The following is a 24,530-nucleotide window of genomic DNA, read 5'->3' as shown; positions in this document are numbered from 1 at the left end:
TCCCAGGGCTGGTCCTGACCCAGGAGGAGCGGGAGGGCCCTGCTGATGGCTGCGTGGCTCCTCCTCCCCCCTGCTCACCGCTGGCCTTTCCCTTCCTGTCTGGTGCCTCCTGCAGCTGCGCTGGCTCCTGCTCCTGCAAGGCCTGCAGATGCCCCTCCTGCAAGAAGAGAAGAGTGCAGGGCCTCCTCTGGGAACTTCGGGGCTGAGCTGAGTCCTAGGGGGGACCCAGAGCTCAGCAGGCGGGAGCAGGACACTGACCGCACTTCCTGGCACCCCCCTCACCGGGAACTGATTCTGAATCACCTGGAATCACCTCAGACATGACTGAACATCAAGCTCGCACTAGGGAACCGGGAAATGGAGGCCCGGACGGTCCCAACCAAACAGACTCAGACTCATCACTAGATCTAGTTCTCCTTCCTCCTGATTCAGGTTTCTGAATCCTCTCATGGACTGAAGCACCTTAGGGACATGAGCTAGTGACCATGTGTGGCTTCTCTGACCTGGTTCTGCCTTTTCCTGTAAGCAGCTCAGACCATCCCTATTCCCACTGGGAGGTGCTCTGTGAAGGTCACGGCCTCCACCTTGACCTGGAGAACATTCTTTCTTAAGTGATGGCTCTGGGAGCTGGCTCTCTCTTGTCCCCAGAGGCCCTGGTCACTGTCTCTCTGAGGCCCTGTGCCCTGTCCTGGGCAAACATGGGGCAGGAAAGCTTAACCTGGTAACCGACAGCAATGATGTCAGGACAGTGGACTCCATGAAACTCAGGGTCTGGGCGTCAGGGCAGCTTGTGTCAGGCCTGCTGGTGGGAAGGGTGTTGCTGGGTAACGTGTGCTCTGACGTTACCTTGCCGTTGCCTCCCCAGGCTGCTGCTCCTGCAGACCCATGGGCTGTGCCAAGTGTGCCAGGGCTATGTCTGCAAAGGGACCTAGGACAAGTGCAGCTGCTGTGCCTGATGTAGGGGAAACCCTGCCCCACGTGTCCACAGAGCAACCAGGGCAAACCTGCAGTTTATTCTTTTTCATACAACGTGACTCGATGCCACATTTCTGTGTCTATGAAATTCCTGAGTGGAAATAAAAGTTGTTGACTTTATTCTGGCCCTGTTTTCCTTTGTTTGTCTTGGACACAGAAACTTCATGACCATGAGGACTGGGGTGACGAACTGGAGTGGAAGCCCAGAGACCTGGGTTCTGGACCAGATAGTAGCCCCCTCACACCCCTATTCATTGTGGTCACCTCTCATATCTTCAGCTTCTCGGCTCAAAATGAAAGCATCGTCCAGATGATTAGGGCATCAGACAATGGCAGGATTCACTCTATTGGTGTTAAGAGTATGGTTTGCAGAGAAAGTTTTCAATTCCTCATTTTCCTTTTCTGGGAATCCCTGCAAACTCAGTTTTGGTGAGAGCCTGGAAAACTACTTGGAGGGGATGAAATCCAACATACCTCTTGCTTGACATCTACACAGGGCTGGCTTCTAAAACACCATGGGGAAAAAAAATCTATTTTTTTTTTACACCTCAATTTCAAACTTTGGTCAATAAAAGGATTTCTAAAACTTTTTTTGAAACAAAATATATCAAACCCATTTTTCCTTCAACAGATACATTCACCTAAATATGTGAAGAACAAATTACTAGCATTAGAAATGTTTATAAGCTGCACGTATATTCACTGAAGGTGTGCACCTGTTCTGGATACACTTCACCAATGCCCCATTGTGTGGACCACACACGCCTGGTGGGGCTCTCCTCCCCTCCTCCTCACAGGAAACAGCAGTTTTGGCTTTCCCAGTACTACTGACAGGACCCCTGACAGGTCCTTGCAGTGGCCTGACTCTGAATCTTTGCAAATTCCTCCCTAGGCCAGGCTGAAAGCTGCCTTTCCCTCAGACCTAGTGGAGATCCACATACTGACTTGAATTTGAAGGGAATTTGATTGCCATTGTCAAGGAAGGGTGAGTGTACCTGAGACTTGGTTACAAAGGAAGGATTTCATGTTTTCCTCTGTTTGCTGTTGTTCATTCAGTGGTAGGAGAGCCTGGTGGAGAAGGCGATGGCACCCCACTCCAGTACTCTTGCCTGGAAAATCCCATGGAGGGAGGAGCCTGGTGGGCTGCAGTCCATGGGGTCTGGAAGAGTTGGACACGACTGAGTGACTTCACTTTCACTTTTCACTTTCATGCATTGGAGAAGGAAATGGCAACCCACTCCGGTGTTCTTGCCTGGAGAATCCCAGGGATGGGGGAGCCTGCTGGGCTGCTGTCTCTGGGGTTGCACAGAGTCGGACACGACTGAAGCGACTTAGCAGCAGCAGCAGTAGCAGCAGCGGGAGAGCCTGGTGGTGTTTACTAAGAAGCAGGGTGTGCTAAGTGAATGTAATCCATTCCAGGTGTTCCGCCTCCTGGTGTTTGCTGGAGGGAATTGCTACTTGATGTTCAATCCAAGAGAAAGGGATTCTGCTGTGGCTGAGTGGTAAAGAACCTGCCTGTCAATGCAGGCGGAGGAGATGGCACCCCACTCCAGTACTCTTGTCTGGAAAATCCCATGGAGGGAGGAGCCTGGTAGGCTGCAGTTCATGGGGTCACAAAGAGTCGGACACGACTGAGTGACTTCACTTTCACTTTTCACTTCATGCATTGGAGAAGGAAATGGCAACCCACTCCAGTGTTCTTGCCTGGAGAATACCAGGGACAGCGGAGCCTGGTGGGCTGCTGTCTCTGGGGTTGCACAGAGTCGGACATGACTGAGGTGACTTAGCAGCAGCAGCAGTCAATGCAGGAGACATGTGTTGGATCCCTGGGTTGGGAAGCTCCTCTGGAGAATGAAATGGCAACCCACTTCAGTAGTCTGGCCTGGAGAATCCCATGGACAGAGAAGCCTAACCATTTATAGTCCATGGTTGAGAAGAGTCGGACATGACTTAGTCACATAAGAATAACAAGTACTACCTGTTACCAGCATTTCTCATGGGTCCTTTTTTGGGGTCCAGGGAGAAGGGCCTGCAATGAGTGTAAACTCCCCTATGGGTCCGTGCTCCTGAGGACTGTATACTCCCATACTTGCCCACCATCAGCCTTTAGCAGTTGATTCACATTTTAGACTCATTCTACTCACGTGCAGTGACTCCATCTTCCACCTGTTGGCAGATGGTCAGCCAGTTTTCGCGTCCCATCTCTCCTCCACGGAGCCCATTTCCCTGACACTTCAGGGTAATGGTTTTCCTTGTAGCCTCTCTGACACAGTCAGAAAAGGTCATGACTTTAAGGATAATATAATTTTTGTGGGTTAAGGTGGGAGTGGCATTTCTTAGAGATTTCTACAGCCCAGGAGAAGCCAGAAATCACCCCAGGAAATCTTAAAGAGACAGTTTTCAGGTGATACTCCTAGGACTCACTTCAGGGTGGTCACTGCTTGGCCCTGATGGGGTCCAGGCTGCAGAGAGGGTTCATATGAGTTGTTGGAAGACATGGCCCCAGGGAGGGGCCTGGAAGGATAACACGTAAGTTGAAGAAAGCACTGTAGACCTGTGGGAGGGCCAGTAAGGGCCAGGCAGCCATGCCACATGTCGCCATGCCCCATCCCCCTCTTTCCCACTCCAGGACATCCTCAGTCTGTGTCGCCTCCATCTCTACAGGCAGCTCCACATGGAGGAGGGGGACACGACACTCTGGTCCCCCACATCCTCTCATTGGAGTTGTGGATGGCCCTGAGACATGGAGCGATGCAGCGTCCCCCTCAGCACCTCCCAGGGCCCAGCCCGCTCCACTCTGCACGTCCAGAGGTCAAGCCAGAATGGCCAGAGCACTTTCCTGCCAATGGTGCCCACTGCCTTCATCCTTCTCTCACTGAGGAGAATGACTTTATTCCTGAGCAAGACAAAGACATTGACTTGGTCTCCAAAAGAACATTTATTTCCAAATTGAGGCCACAGAAACAGAAACTCCCCCTCTTTGACCTCTGCCACTCCCATCAGATAATTCCTCAGACTCGACAATAAGACGCCTCTTTGGCACATAAACACTTCTAGAGAAACCTCCGTCTGGGGACCCAGTCGAGCCTCCTGTTCACAACTCAACATGTTTTGAGTGTGGTGCCTTCTTTGCCACCTCCCTGGAAAGAAGCTCATTCCAGAAAGCTACTTCCTTGTCTTTCAGCTTCTCAGCTGCCCGAGTGTTGACGCCAATCTGAAGGTACCCTTCTTTATGATCATATACTGGCCAATGGGGAAGCCCCTCCCCATTGGGGTTCCTGAAACAAATCAATAGAAATTCACCAAAGCAACAGTGTGGTCCCAACAACCCTCTGAGATGGTCAAGGACCTCGTGGCTTCATTTCTGCCCAAGGCTCATATTCCACCAGAGACAGGAGGCTGACCATGTCTTGGGCAGCCAGTCCATCACAGGGAGCTCTCATGTCAGAGGTCACATGGCCAGGCTTTTGACCATCACACGTTGGAAGCTCCCCCACCCAACAGACACGCCCTGTTCCTTCCCAACCCCGCTCCATGTCTGCCAGAAGCTCACCCATTCCGAGCAAAGTTGGCCCAGAATTTCATCACCATCTTGCTGAGATTGATCTCCTCTTCTGAGGCACCATCTGTGAGGAGGAGTCAAAGCCATTGCTGCTCAAAGTATGGTTCGTGGGCAATAGCAGCCCTTGAGAACTTGCTAGAAATTCAGAAAAGGGGCCCTTACTCCAGACCTAGAGTCAAAACCTGCATTTTAAGAAGATCTTGGGTTATTCAAGCACACTTTAAGCTTGACTGTCACCTACTGACACTGGACTCAGTGCAAACGGGTTCTGCTAGACTAACCCCATCTCCCAGGATGCTCTCCTTTGGGTCTTTTCTCAGCTTCCTTGATCCACACATGTTTTTACAGCATCTGAAAAATAACCAAGCTGCAAGATCCCCAAATAGTCATCCATCAGGAAGTGTGCAGAGGCACAGCCCTGGGGTGTGTCACACACAAGTTGTCTATAACTGCTGATGGTGAAGACATTAAAGACTTAAGGACACTTATGAGTGGTATTCCTTAAAATATTATAATTTAAATTATATTTATTTTTAAAAGATATGAGCTTTAGATGGATGGTTGGATATACAGGCACACACACTTAGTCCTTGTTCAAGGTTAACAGCAGTTCTAACCTTGCTCTCACTCACATTCTCATATGCTCTTATGAGTGTGGAGTGAGTGGTGGCCTTCTAGCCCTGAGCATGGCCCTGTGGGTGACCCTGCATTTAAGAAGTTCTTGGGTTATTCAAGCACACTTTAAGCTTGACTTGCTGATGCCCAGGTTTGGATTCTTAGAGCGATCATGGGTGGAGGCCCAAGGATACTCATTCTCCATCACATACATTAGAGCCAAAAAAGCGTTGGGAGTCTTTGTCCTTCAACGCTGTTTTGGTGAAAGTAAGACCTGGAGAGAAGGAGGAACTGTCCAAGGTCACCAAATCAAAACTTGAACCCTGATCTTCTAATTCCAAGCTATAGTCATCAAAGGGCCATCACCTTTCAGAAAGGGAGCCCCGAAGACAGAGAAGAGCTCATCCCCATGGTCTCCTATCACCGTCTTTGGTTTCAGCTCTGCTGAGAAGTTTGGGCGATAACAAAACTCATACATGTAGGTTGGGGCTCCAGCATCTGTAAGACATGGATTCATACACAGTTCATTTCAGCGGACGCACACCTGCATGGTATCGAGGTCTCGAGAGGGCGTGACCAGTCAGGAAATTGGTGGCACACCTGGTCCTGAGTGAACAACAACAATATTATTAGCAGCTGCCCACTGTGAGAACCAACTGTGTGCCGGATGCTTTGTGTCCCTGCAGGAAGCCCCTGGTTATTAGCACAGTAGAGAAAGAGTTTGGGAAAAATTCTATGACTTAAGGGTGTATTAGTGGTGGAGGTAGAACTAGATGGAGCCAGGTGTTTATTGAATGAATGAAGGAATGTTGAAACTCTGAGGAAAATGATTCAAAATAACTATCATTATAGAGGCCTTGGGTCAATACATGTGAATGTCTCTGCCTACCCATGCACTGACACACCAGAACGTCTAGATACATTCAGTTTATGCACACAGAAATACCACTACATTTCACTGATACGAGTGTGCTAAGGCATTTCAGTCTTGTCTAGTCTTTGCCACTCTATGGACTATAGCCCGCCAGGCTTCTCTGTCCATGGGATTCTCCAGGCAATAATACTGGAGTGGGTTGCCATGCCCTTCTCCAGGGGATCTTCCCAACCCAGGGATCACACCAGCATCTCTTATGTCTCTTGATTCTTTACCACTAGCGCCACCTGGGAAGCCCACATTTCTTTGAGAGCGGGTTTCTTTTCATTCCTGTGGAGAATACCTGCAGCACAACAGGTGCCTTCGATTCTGCCTATTTTTGAGCATTCCAATGTGTTTTTTTCACCTACTAAGACTGGAGCAAATTCAAGGAAATTCAAGTTGCCAGCCTGAAAGTGCAGAGAAGGCAATGGCACCCCACTCCAGTACTCTTGCCTGGAAAATCCCATGGACAGAGGAGCCTGGTGGGCTGCTGTCCGTGGGGTCGCTAAGAGTCAGATATGACTGAGTGACTTCACTTTCACTTTTCACTTTCATGCACTGGAGAAGGAAATGGCAACCCACTCCAGTGTTCTTGCGTGGAGAATCCCAGGGACGGGGGAGCCTGGTGGGCTGCCATCTATGGGGTCGCACAGAGTCAGACACGACTGAAGTGACTTAGCAGCAGCAGCAGCAGCCTGAAAGTGCAGATATTGAAACACAAACCTATGCAGAAGAGGACAATTTACTCCCTGTGTCCCAGGAAACCTCAATCCAGTATTTCCTTTTTGTCCGTCCTCTCACGTGTCCTGCTTCCTGCGTGGCTCAGGGAGTGTGCAGCAGTGGCAGAAGGGAGAGGGGGCTGAGGAGGGGGACAGTCCCTCCCTCCTGGCCTCTCTCCTCACCTCCCCTCTCCCCTCTCTTCACCCTTTCTTGTAGCCCCAAGAAGATGTTACTTTTTCTGCTGATGCTTCAGCAGAGATGCCCATCTTGTTCCTTCAGGGCTAACTCGTGGGCCCCCCACCTGGGGAGCTCTGTGCTTTGCACTGATCGTTATGCCACAGCCAGTGACTGTAATGGGGAAGGGCCAGGCCCCAAGGCAGACTGGTGCGGAATATCATAACTTCTCCCTGCCTTTTGACACTATCACCTTCGGAAAATGCAGAAAAAAGGAAAATGAACAAAACAATCACTTATAATTGTACTGCTCAGAGAAACCTCCTAATATTTTAGCACATGTATAAAAAATAAGGGTATTATTGGATATGTAGTTTTGTAATTACTCTAATAATTTCTTTATATTATTAAATATTTGTCCACTCCATGGTGTAACAATATACACCACCCTGACAGGAGGATGTAGAATACTTTAGTTGCCTCCTTTTTCCACCCCATCATGTCACCCTTAGTTTAGCAAGAGGTGTTGTTTGGAACAAACAATCCTTCCATGGTTCCATAATCCACGTGCTAAACAGGTGCTTCAGGGTCAAGCAGAAATTGTTGTATCGACAGTGTTTACTCTTGCTTCTGCCACTCTGAAGTGTTAGAATCAGGGGACATCCCTGGTGTTCCAGTGGTTAATACTCTGCACTTCAACTGCAGGGGGCGCAGGTTCAATCCCTGCTCAGGGAACCAGGCTCTAGAATGCTGCATAGTGTGGGCAAAAAAGAGAAAGAAACTCAGAACCCAGCCATACAAGAAAGACCTAGTGTGAGTGACAGAACTCAATTATGATAATCTTCTTTCCCTTCCTCTTATTGTTTTTTTTTTTTTTACTGTTTCACCTTAAACTATTGAGATTTATTTAAAAAAAAATTTCCCAGAATCACAACATAATCTTCACAGAAACATAGGACAGAGATTTCAATAATAACACTTAGGAGCTACAAGAGAAGAAGGAGGTGGGAGAAAGCTAGGAATAAAAAATATGTAAACTAAAACAAAGTGATGTTCTCCTTTTTTTGGTGAGGAAGGACTTATATAAAATTGGCAGCATTATTTTTATTCTTTTCATCTGACTATCCCACGTGAGATAATTAAGAAATTTGCACTCTCACACACTGGAAAGCAATTTCACAAAATGTATCAAGAACATTCAAATGCTCCAACAGCCCAGCTTAATAGTTTCACTTCTAAATCCAACGCCAAGAAAATGATTTGAGACTTGGCTAAAGATATCTGCACGTGAGGCTGAGTGCGATGCTATGTGGAGCATCAACACGAGCAGCCTGGCTAAATACCCACAGGACAGGGACACTAAAGGAAACTTAACCCTTCGTGCCATGGAATAATTGAGATTTTCCAGGAAACAGTGCTGACAGTGAGGAAATGACAACAATACAATATGTTGTTCCGTGAACAACATAATAATTAATTTTAAAATTACACATAAGATATGGAAAGATTAATCAAAGAAAACATGTCAAACCTTTATCGCTGATACTTTAGGTGAAGGAATTACGAGTGATGCATAGTTGCATCTGCATATGTTCCCTTATTTTCAAAAAATTCTACAATGGTAAGATTAATTCATATTCAGAAAACGCTTTTTTCTTTTAGAGTAACACGTTTTTTAATCAAAAAGAGATTGAGAGAAATACAACAATGAAAACATAACGTTGATAAACTCCAAGAAGTGTTGGCAATAAGACCCTGAATTCAAAGTCATGAAATGTCATGTACATATATGACTGAGTCTCTCTGCTGTCCATCTGAAATGATCACAGGATGGGTAACTGGGTACACTTCAAAATAAAATCAAAAGTGTAAAAAACAGAATAAAAAAACAGTCATGAGAAGTCAGATAAAAGAAAACTCAAGCCTAGCATGGCTGGGAGTGGCACGGATGCAGACAGAGATACTGATATCAGACACACAGCAAGAGGCAAGACCAAGTACATGAAAGATTTGACTCCAGGCAGCCCCTGGCTGGTCATCAGGACCTTAGGAAGGAGGAAGTGGTAGCTAGCACCTCCAAATTAGTGAATGTTTGGGGACAGAATATGTCAGCTGTAGCTACATTTTATTTGTTTATAAAGTCTCCAAGTTTAAAACCCTCCTAGCATGGTTATGCAGAGAGGTCTGGACCAAAGCGCCATCTCCTGGCTTGCGGACTAGGTGAGTGAGGGCTCCAGGAAAGGAAGGGTCCTGTGAGGAACTCAAAAGGTACCCAAAAGGATCACCTCTTCTCCAGGTGGGCTCATCCATCCCTGACCTCACACCCCACACACAGACTTGGGGTCAATGTTGGAAGGTCCTGTGGTAGACACAGCACACACTGGGATAAATTTAAGTTGGCCGCAGACATTGACATTTACTAGATCACCTGCTCCTACTCTTCCGGTGCTCAGTCCTTTGCACTTTCTTGGTCCCAGACAACACTCCTTTTTGACGGCTGCAGCCCACAGCATGTGGGATATAAGTTCCCTGATCAAGACTCAAACCCCTGCCCTCTGCCTTGGAAGCACAGTCTTAACCACAGATCATCAGTGAAGTCCCCCAGACAACACTCCTGATCCTATGCTTGGCCTCATGCTATCCCCAGCTCCACTAGCTAACAAACTAGTTTGCAGCTAGCTCTGACCTTGGAAGGCTTCTAAGACAAAACCTCCAATATGTGCCCTGTGGCCCCATAGACTACTGTAATTCAGGTGAGGGGCCCCTGGGCAGAGGCTATCGGTGCTTCCCCATGTTCTCTGCTTCCCGGCACACTGGCCTGAGTTCTGCCTCCCATATCTGCAGCTCTTTGCCTGAGGTCTTTGGTAGCCAGAGACCACTCTGCCCACGTGTGCAGAAGGTCAAAGCACCAGGGAATTAACTGCCCCTGGGAATAGCCTTCAACCGATGACTCATGGAATTTGGAGCATAAATAGCCCAGCTCTCTTGCCACTGACTGGGGAAAATCCTGAGCCACGTCTTCTGCTGGTTTCCCAGAGCTCTGGGTGTCCATGGTGGATACTCGCTTGACAGCACAGTGTAGACTGACTTCCTCCTCCATTCATGTCACTTCTCCACTCCTCTACCAGTGTTATCTGGGATCACCCCCAAATACACTACCTGCATTTAGATCCTTTCTCAGAGTCTGCTTCTGGTGGAAACCAAAATAGGACAGTGCCCCGGATGCAATCAGTTTTGGATGGATGACCCTCAGCAGGTTCCACCTGTGTGCTTGTGCCACGGTCCGGGCAGGAGTCAGTGGCGGTGGCTTGGCGGGGACCTCCTCCTGTGCAGTGTGTAGGACTCACCTCTGTGGCGACGGGCCATGTTCACAGACGGGACACCAAACATCACATCTGCTATCAAGTCCAGGAACAGGCCTTTCTTTTTGACAGGGTCGTCTGTCCCTCCTAAATACTTGTCAGTGGCCACTGGAACCAGTTCCTCAGGAATGCTCTGAAATAGATTGAGTGAAAGTAACTACTGTTAAAATTAAATACATAATGGAGGCCAGACTTATTAATTATCTGTGCAGACAAAACCATTTATGCCATGGAAACAAAACTGTAGATTTTCATGCACATAAGCAAAATCTAATTTAGGTTATTTTTTTGTAAAACCCTCTGACAGTCACAAAATAAACTTAAGTCATCTCCCTAAAATGGCATGAGATAACCACTTTTAATCAGTCCTTTGCTATCTGAAAAACTCTATTGCAATAAGCAATCACTGAAAAGGTGAACAACTTCCTCATTTTCACTTTAGAAGCCATGCTGTAACTTCACACCCCTGAGTTCCTGTGATTCCTGGCCTCTTACCAGGATGGGGTAGGAGTGCCACACGAGTGATGTGGCCGTCTTCTGGTCCAGCTTGTCTTCAGAGAGTGGATATCTCATGAACTATCAAAACAAAGGTTAAGCAATTGTGAAATCATAAGTAATGGCAGGAAAAACCAAAGTGACCAAGATAGCATCTAATGCAGGCTGAAGGTCACTTTGTCATGTCTTGATGGACTTGGGTCTTTGATGAGTTGGGTAAAATCAATGAATCAAATGAACTTTCATATCCAGAGATCAAGGAGTGCAAAGAGAATACTGTAATTGTTAACAGAAGCTGTCCCAGTCTTTGTGTGTGTGTTCACATACACACAAGCAGATACACGTGTGCATGCTCAGTCTCTAAGTTGTGTCTGACTCTGTGACCCCATGGACATTCCAGTCTCTTCTGTCCATGAGATTTTCCAGAATACTGGAGTGGGTTTCCATTTCCTATTCCAGGGGAATCTTTCTGACCCATGGATCAAACCCACATTTCATCTGGCAGACAGATTCTTTATTACTGAGCCACCAGCAAAGCATATACATACATACATATGTACACACACACACACAGACATATATATATATAAAGATACACACACACACAGTTAGGCTTAGAGCTCCACAGTGGTCATCAAGACAGAAAGGGAAGGTTTCAGCCAGCCTAGTGTTGAAGTGGAAGGCTCTGGGGCAGAGGACACAGCCCCACAAATACCCTGCCATGTCAGATAACTAAGAAAGCCCCAAATACTGCCATTATGATTTTGGTCCTTCCGTAAAACTTCTGAAAATGTGCTGAAGAACCACAGAACTCTGCACATAACGACTCCATCAAAACTCTGTCCTAAGAGATTTGACCAAACTCTAGGACAGCTGCAGGAAGCTTAAGGCCATGTTCCCAGGATGGCCGCAGGCCCCCTTAAAGAGCTCTGGGCTGCCAGGAGATTTTACTGTTTGTTCCAGCCAACACCATGAAACCCATCTTAGAGCAGTTACTTTAGAAACCTTGTAATTTTTGCCCCTTTAGATGTAACTCTTCCACCCCAAGCTGTTTCATCAAGGATCTGAAAGCCATCTCTATGAAAAACAAACATGCAGGGGAAAAGTCTTGCTCTCTCCTCCAGTGCTTGTGAGATGATAAAGTGTAACTTCACTGGGGGCCTTGACTCTACTCACACCACTGCCTCCTGTCATAAAGACAGAAGTTTGTTTCTTCTCCAGATAAATGCCAGCTAACAAATCCAGGAGGTCCAGTCACATGGACAATCCAACCCACCCCACCCCACTCCCACCCACTCCTTAAATAAGCTCCAGGCTTTCATTTCAGGGATTGGATTCAGTTCACGATGGATCTTTTCCCTCTAGCAGGGGTGTAACTGAATCAAATCTGTTACCACATCACCTAGTGTCCGGCTTTGTTTATCTTTGGCAGAAGGGAAAGCCCTTCCTAACTTTTGAAGTCAATTTTAACCCAGGAGGAAGGAGGCTCCTCTGACTCTTTCCGTGAGATGAGTGAGAGCATGGGTGACCAGGGGTGATTAGTGGGGAAAGCATGAAAACAGCAAGCCCGAGGGGAGAGGCTGCAGGTCCCAGACCTCACTCTCCAGAACTCCCGAGCCCCTGGCCCCATCCAGGCCTTGGGTTTCATCTGCCCACTGACAATCTCTACCAGCCCTCCCGAAACCAGCATTTCAGGATCCATGGATGGGAGGACAATCACAGAGTGTGTGGGGACGTGGGTCCCCAGGGCTACATCTCCCAGATGACAGTGTGGACCATTGGAGATGGTTTCCATGGAAATGTCAACTTTTGTATGACGGGGACAGCTGGCCTGGTCCCAGAGAGGGGTCTGCAGAAAGAAGGGTCCTGTGACCAGAGATATGAGGGGTGATGAGGCCACAGATGGGACGGGTGATATGATGGGCAGGGGAGACAAGTCTATGAGGCCTGCGCTTTCTCACCAAAGGCAGAATCCAGCCAAACTCTTGCTTGTTGATTCCGATGATGTAGGGAACGGTGTTGAAGTTCTTTTCAGCCAACATCTCTTCTGGCATCTTTGGCAGCAGCACTCCGTCAACCACGGTGGGCAGGAAAGTATAGGTCTGGGGAAGAGGGCAGGGTATTGTCTGTGCTTCCCCTTCCAGGTCACACCTGCATCCCCGTCTCCACCTGCTGGAGCTCACAAGCAGCACATGGTTGTGGCCAGTGGCCACACACTCAGGGCTAAGTCTGTGGACCCCAGAGGGCAGAACTCTGACCAGGAGACAGCAATAGTCAGGCGATGGGGGCAAATCTTCACTCAAATTGGTATAAAAGTATGTAATAAATGGGTATTTAATTTGAAAAGCATAATTAATATATCCCTATGCAACTCTCCATCTATAGTCAGTTCTTGCAAGCACCTCTTTAGGAAACCACCCTCACCAGGAAGCCCTCCATTTTGGGGTCACTTTAGAAAAGCTATAGCATAACTAACCTTTGAAACAGGCCCCCTGATGCTCTACTCATCTTCAGCCGAAGCACACCTGTCAGATCTTTTAATCACCCAATGCCCTGTCCAGCTTGTTGGTTCTCCCCATAGATCAAAGAAGCAGAAATGAAGAATAAGAAATTCACAGATGATCGGATATCTTCCCTAGCTGACACATTTGGAATCTCCCCAATATAAGAGCAAGGTAACATCTAGAGGAAGACCAGGAGGCATCTACAAGCTGCACACACGCCTGCAGGCAAACAGGGCCGGCGACCACTCTGGACCCCTCGTCTCAGGGATGAACTGAGGTGACTTCTCCATTGCTCCTTAAAAGGTTTCATGGCCAAACAGAAACTTGGTGGTTTTTGGGAGGACACTGAGCCCACCGTCTCCCCAGATTGTGAGCATTCTGATTAAAGGTCGTAATTGGCCAGCAGCAGGAACCCCTCTTGACTTGGTAATATTCTCATTATTCGTGATATTTAAGTTCTATAAAGTCACCATGACTCTGATATAGCGAATGCTGAGCTGCTGTGTTGGTGAAATAAGGAATCAGGTTCCTGAGAGCCTCTGGTAACATTTTTTCAACCTTGTTCTGTAAATGTTTCTGTTTAAAGATACCTTATGTAATATATTTATTTCTTATAGATAGTTATATATAATATTTATTGATAATGAAACACCAGTCAACAAGGGCTCAATGTTTTTCGACTCAGGGAGGCTGCTGTTGGAGTTTCCTGTGAGACTGGGAGGAGGGTGGTGTCCTGAGGACTGAGACTCATGGCTCCTTTCCCCACAGATCTGGAAACAGTGCGACTTGCACAGCCAGTCAACCCTGCAGCCCCAGGAGATGATCCGGGCTCCTCCTGGAGGCTTCTGAAGAGTCCCTTACCCAGTCATCTCCAGTCCCCGCAGTGGAGGTTTCTCATCCACCTTCTCCCAACAGGGCGTTTTAAGGAATGTACACAAGACTAGGGGCTGGCTGGGGACAGGGACTAGAGTTGATGACAGAGAGCACTGGCCTGGGGGCCGGGGCACAGGTTCTGGTCCCATTATATGGTCATCCTAGCTGTGAGACCCAGGAGGTCACAGCCCCTCTCTCGGTGTCAGCACTATAAACACTAGGATTTACTAAGATTCCACACGAAGAATTCTTTCATTGTTTTCTAATCATTAACTGAAGCTTAAGGTGATAAGACTTAAAATGTGTAATCAAGAAACCAAAAGTCCTTACCTCTGTAGGGTCTCCATATAAAACAAGAGTGAAAAAATTCTGTGAAGACAAAGACAGAGGTTGTGGTGAGGAGGCTTCCTGGGAGGAAAGCTGACCTCTGTGAGCTGTGCTGAAAGGTACCAAGTGCTCCCTCCTGGCGCCTCCGTGGCTGGGCTGAAAGGAAGTGGGCAGGACACCCTCCCCCGGGCACCAGCACAGGGAGCAGGTGTGGGATGGGGGAGGGGAGCTCTGCAGAGGACTGTTGTTGCCTGCCCTGCCCTCCACCCATTTTCTCTTCTTGTTCCTCCAGGCAACAACACCCCGATTTTCCTTTGGGGGAACCCCCTGTTCCCCACTCTCACTCCATGATTGCAGATATCTCTATGTGCCCTCAGATGCACCAAAATCCCTGAATACAGGGACTACTTCAGGGGTGGACATGTGCCCATGTCATTTCAATAGAGTTCATCCAAATTTTTGCTGCAATTGTTGGGAAATAGGGTTTCTAAGGAGATAATACGTAAGACTAGAGTACTGTTGCTGTCTTTAACCTCCCCAGGGGACAAATCTGAGAGTGATGCCAACACTGAAAGGTAAAAGCTGAGGGATAGAGACAGTTTCTTAATAATAGCATATGTGCATCTGGATCCAGCCATGCCTGAAGCCATGGACTCCTAGACTTGTCAGTGAGTTACCTAAAGATTCTGTTACAACATATTCCTTTCTCAAGGCACTTTGAGATGAGTTTTCTTATCTTGCTTTGGATAATCCTGACTCATACAAGCTGACTGAAATTCAGCCCAGCCCACACTTCTCTTTGTTGTGAGCTTACCGAGACTGTGCTAGTTCTATTGTGATGCTGAAGCTAACAAGCCTGACCCTGGAAGGGGAAATCCCATTAAGGAGCCCTCCATTATGTGTTGTAGGCCTGCAATCCAGGGGTGTGTGTGTGTGTGTGTGTGTAATGGGGAGAGAAGATAATCCTGGAAACACTTCCACATGATCTCAGAAGATCTCAGAAGAATAACATGGACTCTTAGGTTCTCTGGGTTTTCCCAACGTCACCAAATCTCCCCCTAAATAAGGTGGATCTCTTGTGCCACATGGAGTTTTAGAAAGAAATTTATACCAGAAAACAGTTGTGTATTTATCTTTGAGCACAGTGGTCACCTTATTTGAGCCTGAGAAACCAAGATTCAAGGCTACTTTGGACTTAAACCATGGAAATAGAGCAGAGTCCAGTGCTGGAGTCTAGCCCCTGGGAGTCCAGGAGTAGTAGTCTCAGGATTCCAGGGTCCAGACAGAGAGAGTCCAGGTGCTCTGGCTACTCCAACAGTTCCCATTGGCTCTAAATGTGGTGTTCTCTGGGTATCTGTCATGCTGTAACCTCCTGTGATGACCCACCATCATAGCCATCAATCCCGAATGTCACCTTCTCTGTGAAGCAGCCCTGCTTGTTATAATGAATGCTTCCCCTCTCTGTACTCCCACCACACTTAATCCACTAAGTCTATGTGTGTCTTTCTCCTTGAATAGTTCCTTGTAAACAGCGACTATATCCAATTATGTCTGCATCACCCACTCTGTTACCTCCACCCATACACCTAGCAGAGGTGGATGGATGGATGGATGGGTGGATGGATAAATGGATGCGTGGATTGATGAAATTGATCACTATGTGGAGTATGGATGAACTGGGGGATTACTGGGCAGATGGATTATACCCAGCAGATTAGCTGATGGATGGTTCACTGATTTTACAGAGATGGGTAACAAAATAGATATATAGATGATTGGTAACAGACAAATGAATGTTATAGATGAATTGATATTGCACTGATGAAAAGATACTGATGAACTCTAATTCATCGATAGATGGACAGATGTATAATAGGATGATGAACGAACTGATGAATGGATGAACAGGTGGATGGATGAATGGGTAGATAAACAGTTATGACGGAACGATGACTGAGGCAGACATGCAGAGAACCTAGAAAACTGGGCTACCACTGGGTCATAACTGAGGTGGTCTTGAGATAAGGTGTGGCAAGCTTTCTGAAATTATTTCTTCTACATAACCCCATCCCTAAAATTCAAGGTGATAACTATCTCTGAGCATATGTAATGTTTAATTTCTTAAAAATATATCAGAAAGCAAGATTGGAAAAGGTAAGTTTTGATAAATATGAGGGGTCATTGTTCAGTTGTTCATTCTGTTATTCACTGTCTTTGGTAACATCTGAGATACTCAAAAAAAAAAAAAAAAAAAAAAGAAAGAAGGAACATTCGCATTGAGATCCAGAGGCTGACACTGCTCTCTCCTGGGAGCTGAGAAACTGTCCCAGGTAGTTTTTCCAGGGCAAGAGGACTGAAGCTGAAATGATGAAGCCTGGGACCATGTTCCTAGGGTGGACGGCTTGTTTTTCCAAGAGAGTGGATGAACTTACCATCTTTTGTGTTACCTCCAAGAGCTCATCCTCTGTCTTCTGGCGCAGGCAGTGAACAAGGACAGCTGAGGTGATGGTTTTGCACCCAGCAAAGGCAGCAATTTGCTGTAGAGATCACAGGTGACAGCAGAATTCAAGAGCCATGCCTCTTCCCTCCATCAATACCGAAGTGTTCTGTCCCAACCTCCCTTTCTATAGGCAGTCCATGGTAGCAGTAGACACCCTAGACCAGTAGGTCCTGGGTCCAAGGCATGCCGGTTATACTCCTCAGCCTCTGCTGCTTTATCTCTGTTAAACAAGGTGGGCATAATGATCTCAAAGCTGAACATCTAAATAGAGGCAGCACGGAGGGGCTGCTTAAGAGCATGGAATCCAAAATCCCACTTTCTAATCTCAAATCTTGACTCATCCAATTAATAGCCATTTGACCTCAGGCCAGTCAGTTGCAAATTGCAGCCAGAGGGGAAGATGCAGAAGAGAAGTCAGGCGCCACAATGACGGGGCCCTGGAGAGTGTGCACGGGCTGCCCAGAGCCTGGTCCAGTGTCTGACATACATCAGAGCTCAGTAGGTATTTGGTGGAAAAATAAAAAGGCACAGGAAGAAGTAGAAGAGAGAGAAACAATGAGAGTGCAAAATAAGAGTGTCAGATTCTCCATTCTTTGATTTCTTGTCTTGTTTGATAGCAAAATCCAGTCCCATCTCTGAGACCTTTCTTTCCTTTAAATGAGCTCCCCCTTTTGGACCTAAGCCTGATTAATGGGCATCTGCTGTTAATATCCTAAAATTCTGAAAACATTCTCAAAAATTCTAAAAATTCATGGGGCCCCTTCTCTCCCTTTTCTATTTACCAGTCCCTTCAGTCAGTGCTGCCCCCAGTGCTCTCCAAATCAGCTCTCGCAGCCTGATCAAAACGCTCTGTGTCACTGACTCCAAGGCACACTCCTCAGCAGAGCCTCTGTGTTGCTCACCCTTCCTAGTCTTCCTAACACTCACCAAATAAAGCCACAGTCCTCACCAGGTCCTATGCACTATGGCCCTGCCATGGTCCCATGCGCAGCTCTCTCCAGGTTTCCTCTGAAATTTCTGCTCTGCCCACATCAGCCTTCTTCAGTCTCTCAAGACTTTTGCTCCTGCCACGGGACATTTGCGCAGACTGTTCCTGCTTCCTGGATATTCCTTGCTTGCCAAGTAATTTACTGCTTACCCTTCTCATCTCAACTTGTTGATCATTTATTTTTTTTCAGGAAGCCTTTCCTGATAACCTCCCCTGTACCATGGATGAAGGGCTCCTTTTGGGTTCTGTTATGACATTGGATACCTTCCGTTATTGCTCTAGGTACAATTGACATTTTATAACTGGTAAAATTATGTAATCATCAATCTCCCTCCTTCTTGAGAATAGAATCTAGGTATCAGGTTATCCCCAAACTATCTGTTGCATGAATCAATGAAGCCATGAAGACTTCTCAGGCACCCGCCTCATCACAAAGTCTCCAGGGAGAAGCCACTCCAAGCCACCATAGTGTAAACGAGTTCACTTGATCTCAGACCTCAAGTGAGATAATACACGATGGCACACATTCGGGGCAGCACCCACCTGGCACACTTTGGGATGTGTGTTCAGTGGAAAGTGCACGGGGCTGGCAGACCAGAGTCATGAGCCTGTGTCCAGCCCTGCCCTCCTCACTTACTGACCTTGGCTAGGCTCTTGTACTTCAGCTCTCTGCCCCAGTTTGCTCAGTGGTAGAACTGGGAGGTGGGCTGAGGTATGTCCTTGCCCTCCTGTTCAGCCATTTCTCACATCTATGCTTTTCTGAGGATGCCAGCCAGACTGAACTCTAAGAAAGGGCCCTGACAACTCCAGGAGGGCAGTACATGGTGTGCAGGCAGTCCAGCATGAGACCTACCTCAGCTGCAACCTTCGAGTCCCTCTTGACCAGGGCGGAAGTGAGGGCCACGCCCGACCCGGTGGAAGAGATTCCTGGCCAGGGGGGATAACACCTGCAGGACCGTGTTGAGAAGGGAGTTTATGCTCAGGGAGGAAGGGGGTTTGTTCTTGAAGAGCCACACCCATCCACACCCCTGTCCTGGACTGCTCCCTTGGAGGCCTGGGCCTGGTTCTGTGAGAAAACCTCAGCTGGAGGGAGGCAGGAGCAGAGTGAGGGACAGAACAGGCGGTGAGTGGCGCCCACTAACTGTAACAATCAACAGTATCTGAGGGCAGCTCAGCAACTCCTAGCAACACTTGAGTGGCACAGTTCTCATGGCAACTATACTCAAGTAAGAATTAATTAAAAACATAAAGGTGAAGAAAAATTTTTAAATGGCTGGGGAAATATAAAATAAATAAAGAAAATAAAGGCACAGTTCTGACTTCCTGTTTCCATTACTCAGAATTTATCCTAAGGAAAATGAGCCTGGAGGTACACAACAATTTTTAATAATGCTCATGTTGTTTATAATAGTAAAAATTGGAAACAACCCAAGGTTTCAATATTATGAGACTGGATAAACAACATATTTTTCATTCTTAGGATGAAATAACTTGACTATACATACAAAAAATGAAAGACTGTTTAATGCTCAGAGAAATATTTATGTCATTTCATAATGCTAGGGAAAGTTTGTCTTTAAAAATTTCTAACTAGGGCCTCCCGTGTGGTCCAATGGTTAAGAATCCACCTTCTAATGCAGGAGATATGGGTACAATCCCTAGTCTGGGAAGATCCCACATGCCATGGAGCATCTAAGCCCATATGCCACAGCTACTGAAGCCCTTGCACCTAGAACTGAGCTCCGCAACAAGGCATGGTGCTGAGACGCCCCCACACTCAAACAAAGAGTGTGTAGCAATGAAGACCCAGCACAGCAAATATTTTCAAAAAGGAATTATAAAAGTTCTGGTTATATTCATAGATGGATAGACAGATAAACAGGGTGAATTATGGAGAAAAACTAGAAAAATACAGCTCAACATGAGTATCCAAGGATAATAGAATTGCAAATGATTTTTTTTCTTTGAGATTTTCTGTACTTTTCATTTTTTCCACTTCATGAAGCATAAAAACATTTTCCTCTGAATGTTCAACTGTGAAATCAATATAAGTTTTTAAAATGCAGTAATAGGGACTTTCCTGGTGATCCAATGGTTAAGATTCCAAGCTCCCAATGCAGGGGGCTCAAGTTTGATCCCGGATTGGAGAACTAAGATCCCACATGCAAAGCGGCCAAAAAAAAAAAAAAAAAAGAGGCACTAATAGCGCTAACCCTCTGCTCAAATGTGAGATAACTGGAGTGTTTCCCACAGCCCCCAGCACCTTCTAATCTGGCTTTCCAGCTTTGCTTCCCTTGGTGTCTCCCCCATTCCCATTCCCCACACCACACTCCCAGGTCCTGTCTGTGTCCATTGTCGCCTGTCCCATCCCCCATCCCTCCTCTTCTTCTCCTTCTCCCCAGCCCAGCTCCATCCCTCAGCCCCAGAGACTGCTGCCCTCCCTCCTGGGCATGGACAAGCCCCCAGAGCCTTCAGAAGGGGCCCCCAACCTGTTCCTAGTGCTCGCGTCTCCCTGAACTGTAGGCCTGGCTTCAAGTCAGACAAGGACACCCAGACCAACCTCATGGTTGGCTCCTCTGATTAATCATTTACACCCACCCCTAATCTCAAGAGAAGTGAGGCGAGTCCTAACGTTAAAATGATTAAGAAGGAGAGGATGAGCTCAACCGACACAGGACAGCAAGAGAGTGTCTGTCGCAGCTGTGGCTGCAGCTACGGCCCCGGAGGCTGAGCTGAGCCCTGAGCTTCCTGGGGGCCAAGGGGAGTCTGGCCATTAACTCTCCACCATCTGATGCTGCACAGAGTCGGGTCAGCCTTGAATCCAGATCTTGGAAGTAAAGGTCCCAGGACTAGATGGGCTGGTCTGCAAGTGGTCCCATCAGCAGCCACATCAAGGCCAGTTAGACTTACAAGAATGGAGACACATTCCCCTCCTGCTGACTCTCCAAAGATGGTCACAGAGCTTGGATCCCCTCCAAAGTTGGCAATGTTCTCCTGGACCCAGTGCAGCGCGGCCACCTGGTCCAAGTGACCCCAGTTCCCCGGGCTGTGCTCGTCCCCTGTGCTGTGAGTAAGAGAACAGGGTGGGGTTGGGAGCAGAGATGTCCCGGCAGGGCCCTGAGGACCAGAGATGGGGCTGGGGGTCCAGGGGAGCCTTCTGGGAAGGACTGGGCTTCCACAGCCCTGACACGGGCTCTTCACTTTCCTGCTGTCCTGCTCTGCTACAGGGCTCTACAGAGCCATCCTTCATCTACTGATTGAGCATTTGCTATGGTCCGGGTGAAACCGAGTCACGTGGTAGAGGAGAGGCCGGGGGGAGAGGAAGTGGGGCAAGTACGTGCAGTTACTGTCCCTGGGAGCAGACACGGGCCATGGGGGAAGAACTGAGGGGTCTCCGTGAAGGGGACACATCCTGGGACACGACTCCCCTGGGACAACCCTCCTCAGCCCACAGGTCTTTCCAGGGAGGTGACCACCCCTCCCCCGGCCCACCCCCAGCATCTCAGGGTAGGAGGTCCTGGCGCCAGTGCATTAGGGAAAAGCTCAGTAACTGCCTGCTGGAAACCTGGTTCCTGTCCCCACAGAATCCACGCAGGAGACTCAAGCCTTCACTCACACATGTGCCAAATTTCAGAAGGAAATGGGGTGCATGGCCCAACGCTCCTCCAAGTAGATGTACCCCTGGAGTCAGATGCTCCTTACCACCTCCCAGTTCCAGGCACCTGTTCCTTCACCTACAAGACTTCATGGACCTCCCACATGAGTCTACCCCTTCTTTACTTCCCCAGGAGGAAAGATGTGTGAGCCTCTAAGTGCTGTGCTGCATGGTAACTGTCATCTTTAAGTGACTGCAACATGCCAGGCAGCACAGTGAAAACGAGATCAGCAGTTCAGATGAGATGACAACTGGGTGGGCTTGGTAGGAATAATAGGAGTGTGTCAGGGAGATTAGGTGTTTTATGTGTAAGAGCTCAGAAGTAAGTGCACCAGGGTGGCTGGGGAATGAGAAGGTAGGTGGAGCCCAATTAGGAGGGGACTCAGATGTCTTAGTAGGGAGCCTAGCAAGGAGCCCCTTGAGGGCTTGCATGACCAGAGGGCTTACATGACCAGAGTGGGGTCCTAGCACCCCCACCCTGGGGGCAATGTGCCACCAGGAGAGTCCAGGGTCTTACCTGAAGAATCCCCAGATGCCCAGGCGGTACTGAATGGTCACCACCACCACGTTTTCATGGGCAGAGAGGACCAGCCCATCATAGGTTGTTGCCCCGCCCACCATGAGACCTCCTCCGTGGATCCACACCATCACCTGGACGGGGAGGATGCAACCACAGGGTTACAGGAAGCAGAGCTGGGGAAGACCTCAGAGACAGGTTTGGTCACCTACCCATTCTCCAGCTGCAGCCCAGGCCACCACCCCACTCAGGGCACCCTGGCTGCCCCTGCCTGTCTCCCCTGCCCCAGTGCCACCTGCGCTCAGCGCTCTTCTTGCTGAGAACATCATCATGGGAACAGCCAAGGCTCGAGCATCATCTCCTCCCCAGCACTCCCACCACCCTCACTCCTGGGCCCCTCACTCCTGGACCCATCATACAGCTCAGTCCACTCTGCATGAAGCCCTTGGTTAGAAGCTTGTTTCAGCTTCATCTTAGTTACCTTTTGTGTGGTGAATTCAACTTCTCAAGTGAATGGATGATCGTGTTACGAAGCACACACCGAGGCTGGTACTCTTCTTAATATGACTTCCTGTTATTCTACTTCCTCCTCTGCTCCCCAAATCTCACCCATCCTCCAAAGCCCGGCCTAAAACCACCTCCTCCAAAAAGCCTTCAACCATTTGATGAATATGATCTGAAAACCTACTAGGTGCCAGGGACTTTGGGAAGAATTGAGGATGAGAGAGGACATGAAAATTCATAAAACACTGCCCTGAATTTAAGGCGTTCACACAACAAGAAAGTGATAATGACTAAAATTATATTATAAAAATTTGGTTAATAAAAAACAAAAGAATTCATTTACAAATTATATGCTAAGAATGGTTGTATGCAATAAAAATAAATCACCCATTTGAGAGGGACTCTTAATTGTCCCATTTCATAGACAGGTGACCACGCAGCTAATAGACGGTAGAGACAGGACTTGAACCCAAGCAGTCTGGCTCCAGAGTCCACATGTTGAGCCACTCAGCACACAGAAACCAATGGTTATGGCACAGCAGGGTGGCTGTTGGGGCAGAAGAATTCCTTCCCTACAACTCTAACTAATGCATCAGGATGACTTGCCTCATGTTCTGACCCAGACACTGCCATAAACTTGATATTTGTTACTGAAACCTCATGTGTGATTATCCCCGATTTGAGGAAACACCTAGTAAAAGGCAGAACAAAGATTTACACCCAGACCCTACAGATCCAGAGCCTGTGTCCACACTAGAGGTTCTCCAGCCTCAGGTTCCCAGAGCCCCTGCTCCTCCGACACCTCTGATCCCTGCCTGCCTCCGGGTGGAGGGACTGAGTTTGCAGTCATCTCTGAGTCCAGGCTGAGCCAGGGGCTGGTCAGCAGTGATTTGCTGAAGAGGCCAGTCCAGCTAGGTGCAGATCCTCCAAGCCAGGGGCTATGTGGTCATGGTTTTCCCTTCCCTCTTCTCCGAACCCCCACTTCTAGCTATGTGTATGGGTACACTCAGTATGTAATAGTGGAAATGAATGAATGAACAGTCATCCTCACCTCTTTGAGCTTCTAGTCAGAAGTTCACAGACACCTTTCTCTACATCTGGACACCATGCCAGGGGTGTTCCTGGGCGATGGCTGGGTGTTCTCTCCCCTGTCTATACCCCCAGTGACCGCTCCTTTTCCAGCAGACCTGCCCCAAAGTCCAGCCTGAGTCTAGAAGTCGGTCATCTATCTGGGCACCATGTATTTTGGAAATGTTGACTCACTGGGCCATCAGCTTGGGCAAAAGACAATCAGGAAGTGAATTTAGCTACAAGAAAATCTTGATAGCTGGCAAAGGCAAAGGAAAATACATCTTTGTTGCTCCAGGCTCTACCCCCCAAGCTGTGACACCAAGTCACAGGAAGCTGTCAGAGAGGGCCTCTGTGTGCTGAGGAAAGGCCACACACAGGCTCCGTGCTAGCGCGTGTCAGAGCGCTCCCGCTGTTCCGGGAGCCCCGTGCTCCAGTCCTGCCAACCCTACTCTGTGACCGCGCCTTCCCCTCACTGGACCTCAGTTTCTCTGTCTGTAAAGGAAGGGTTGGCTTGTTGGCTTATCTCCGAGATTGCTTCCAGCTCTAACTTTATGGAAATGATGTTTTACCCTCTCTGGGTATCAGATTCCTAATCTAGCAATTAAGAGTCATCCTTCTTGTCCATCTATTAGCATGAGAGACCCAAGAAAAATGAAAATGTGCATTACAGATGGGCAGCAATCTCCCCCAGGGGCCCTACTCTGGCCGAGGGGAAACAGAGGTGTGGGCAACCTGTGCTCCCTGATGTCAGGTTTGGCTGTGGTGCACAAGA

General features: G+C 48.0%; 1 pseudogene; it reads right to left on the bottom strand.

Annotated features, from left to right (window-relative positions):
- Nucleotides 1–3,898: 3,898 nt before the first annotated feature.
- Nucleotides 3,899–24,530, bottom strand: part of LOC129631572 (liver carboxylesterase-like) — a 32,398-nt pseudogene continuing 11,766 nt past the window's right edge.

This window comes from Bubalus kerabau, chromosome 17, assembly GCF_029407905.1.
Source record: "Bubalus kerabau isolate K-KA32 ecotype Philippines breed swamp buffalo chromosome 17, PCC_UOA_SB_1v2, whole genome shotgun sequence".
Lineage (NCBI taxonomy): Eukaryota > Metazoa > Chordata > Mammalia > Artiodactyla > Bovidae > Bubalus > Bubalus kerabau.
The sequence above is the reverse complement of the archived record's forward strand: the minus strand, read 5'-3'. Positions and strand labels throughout refer to the sequence as shown.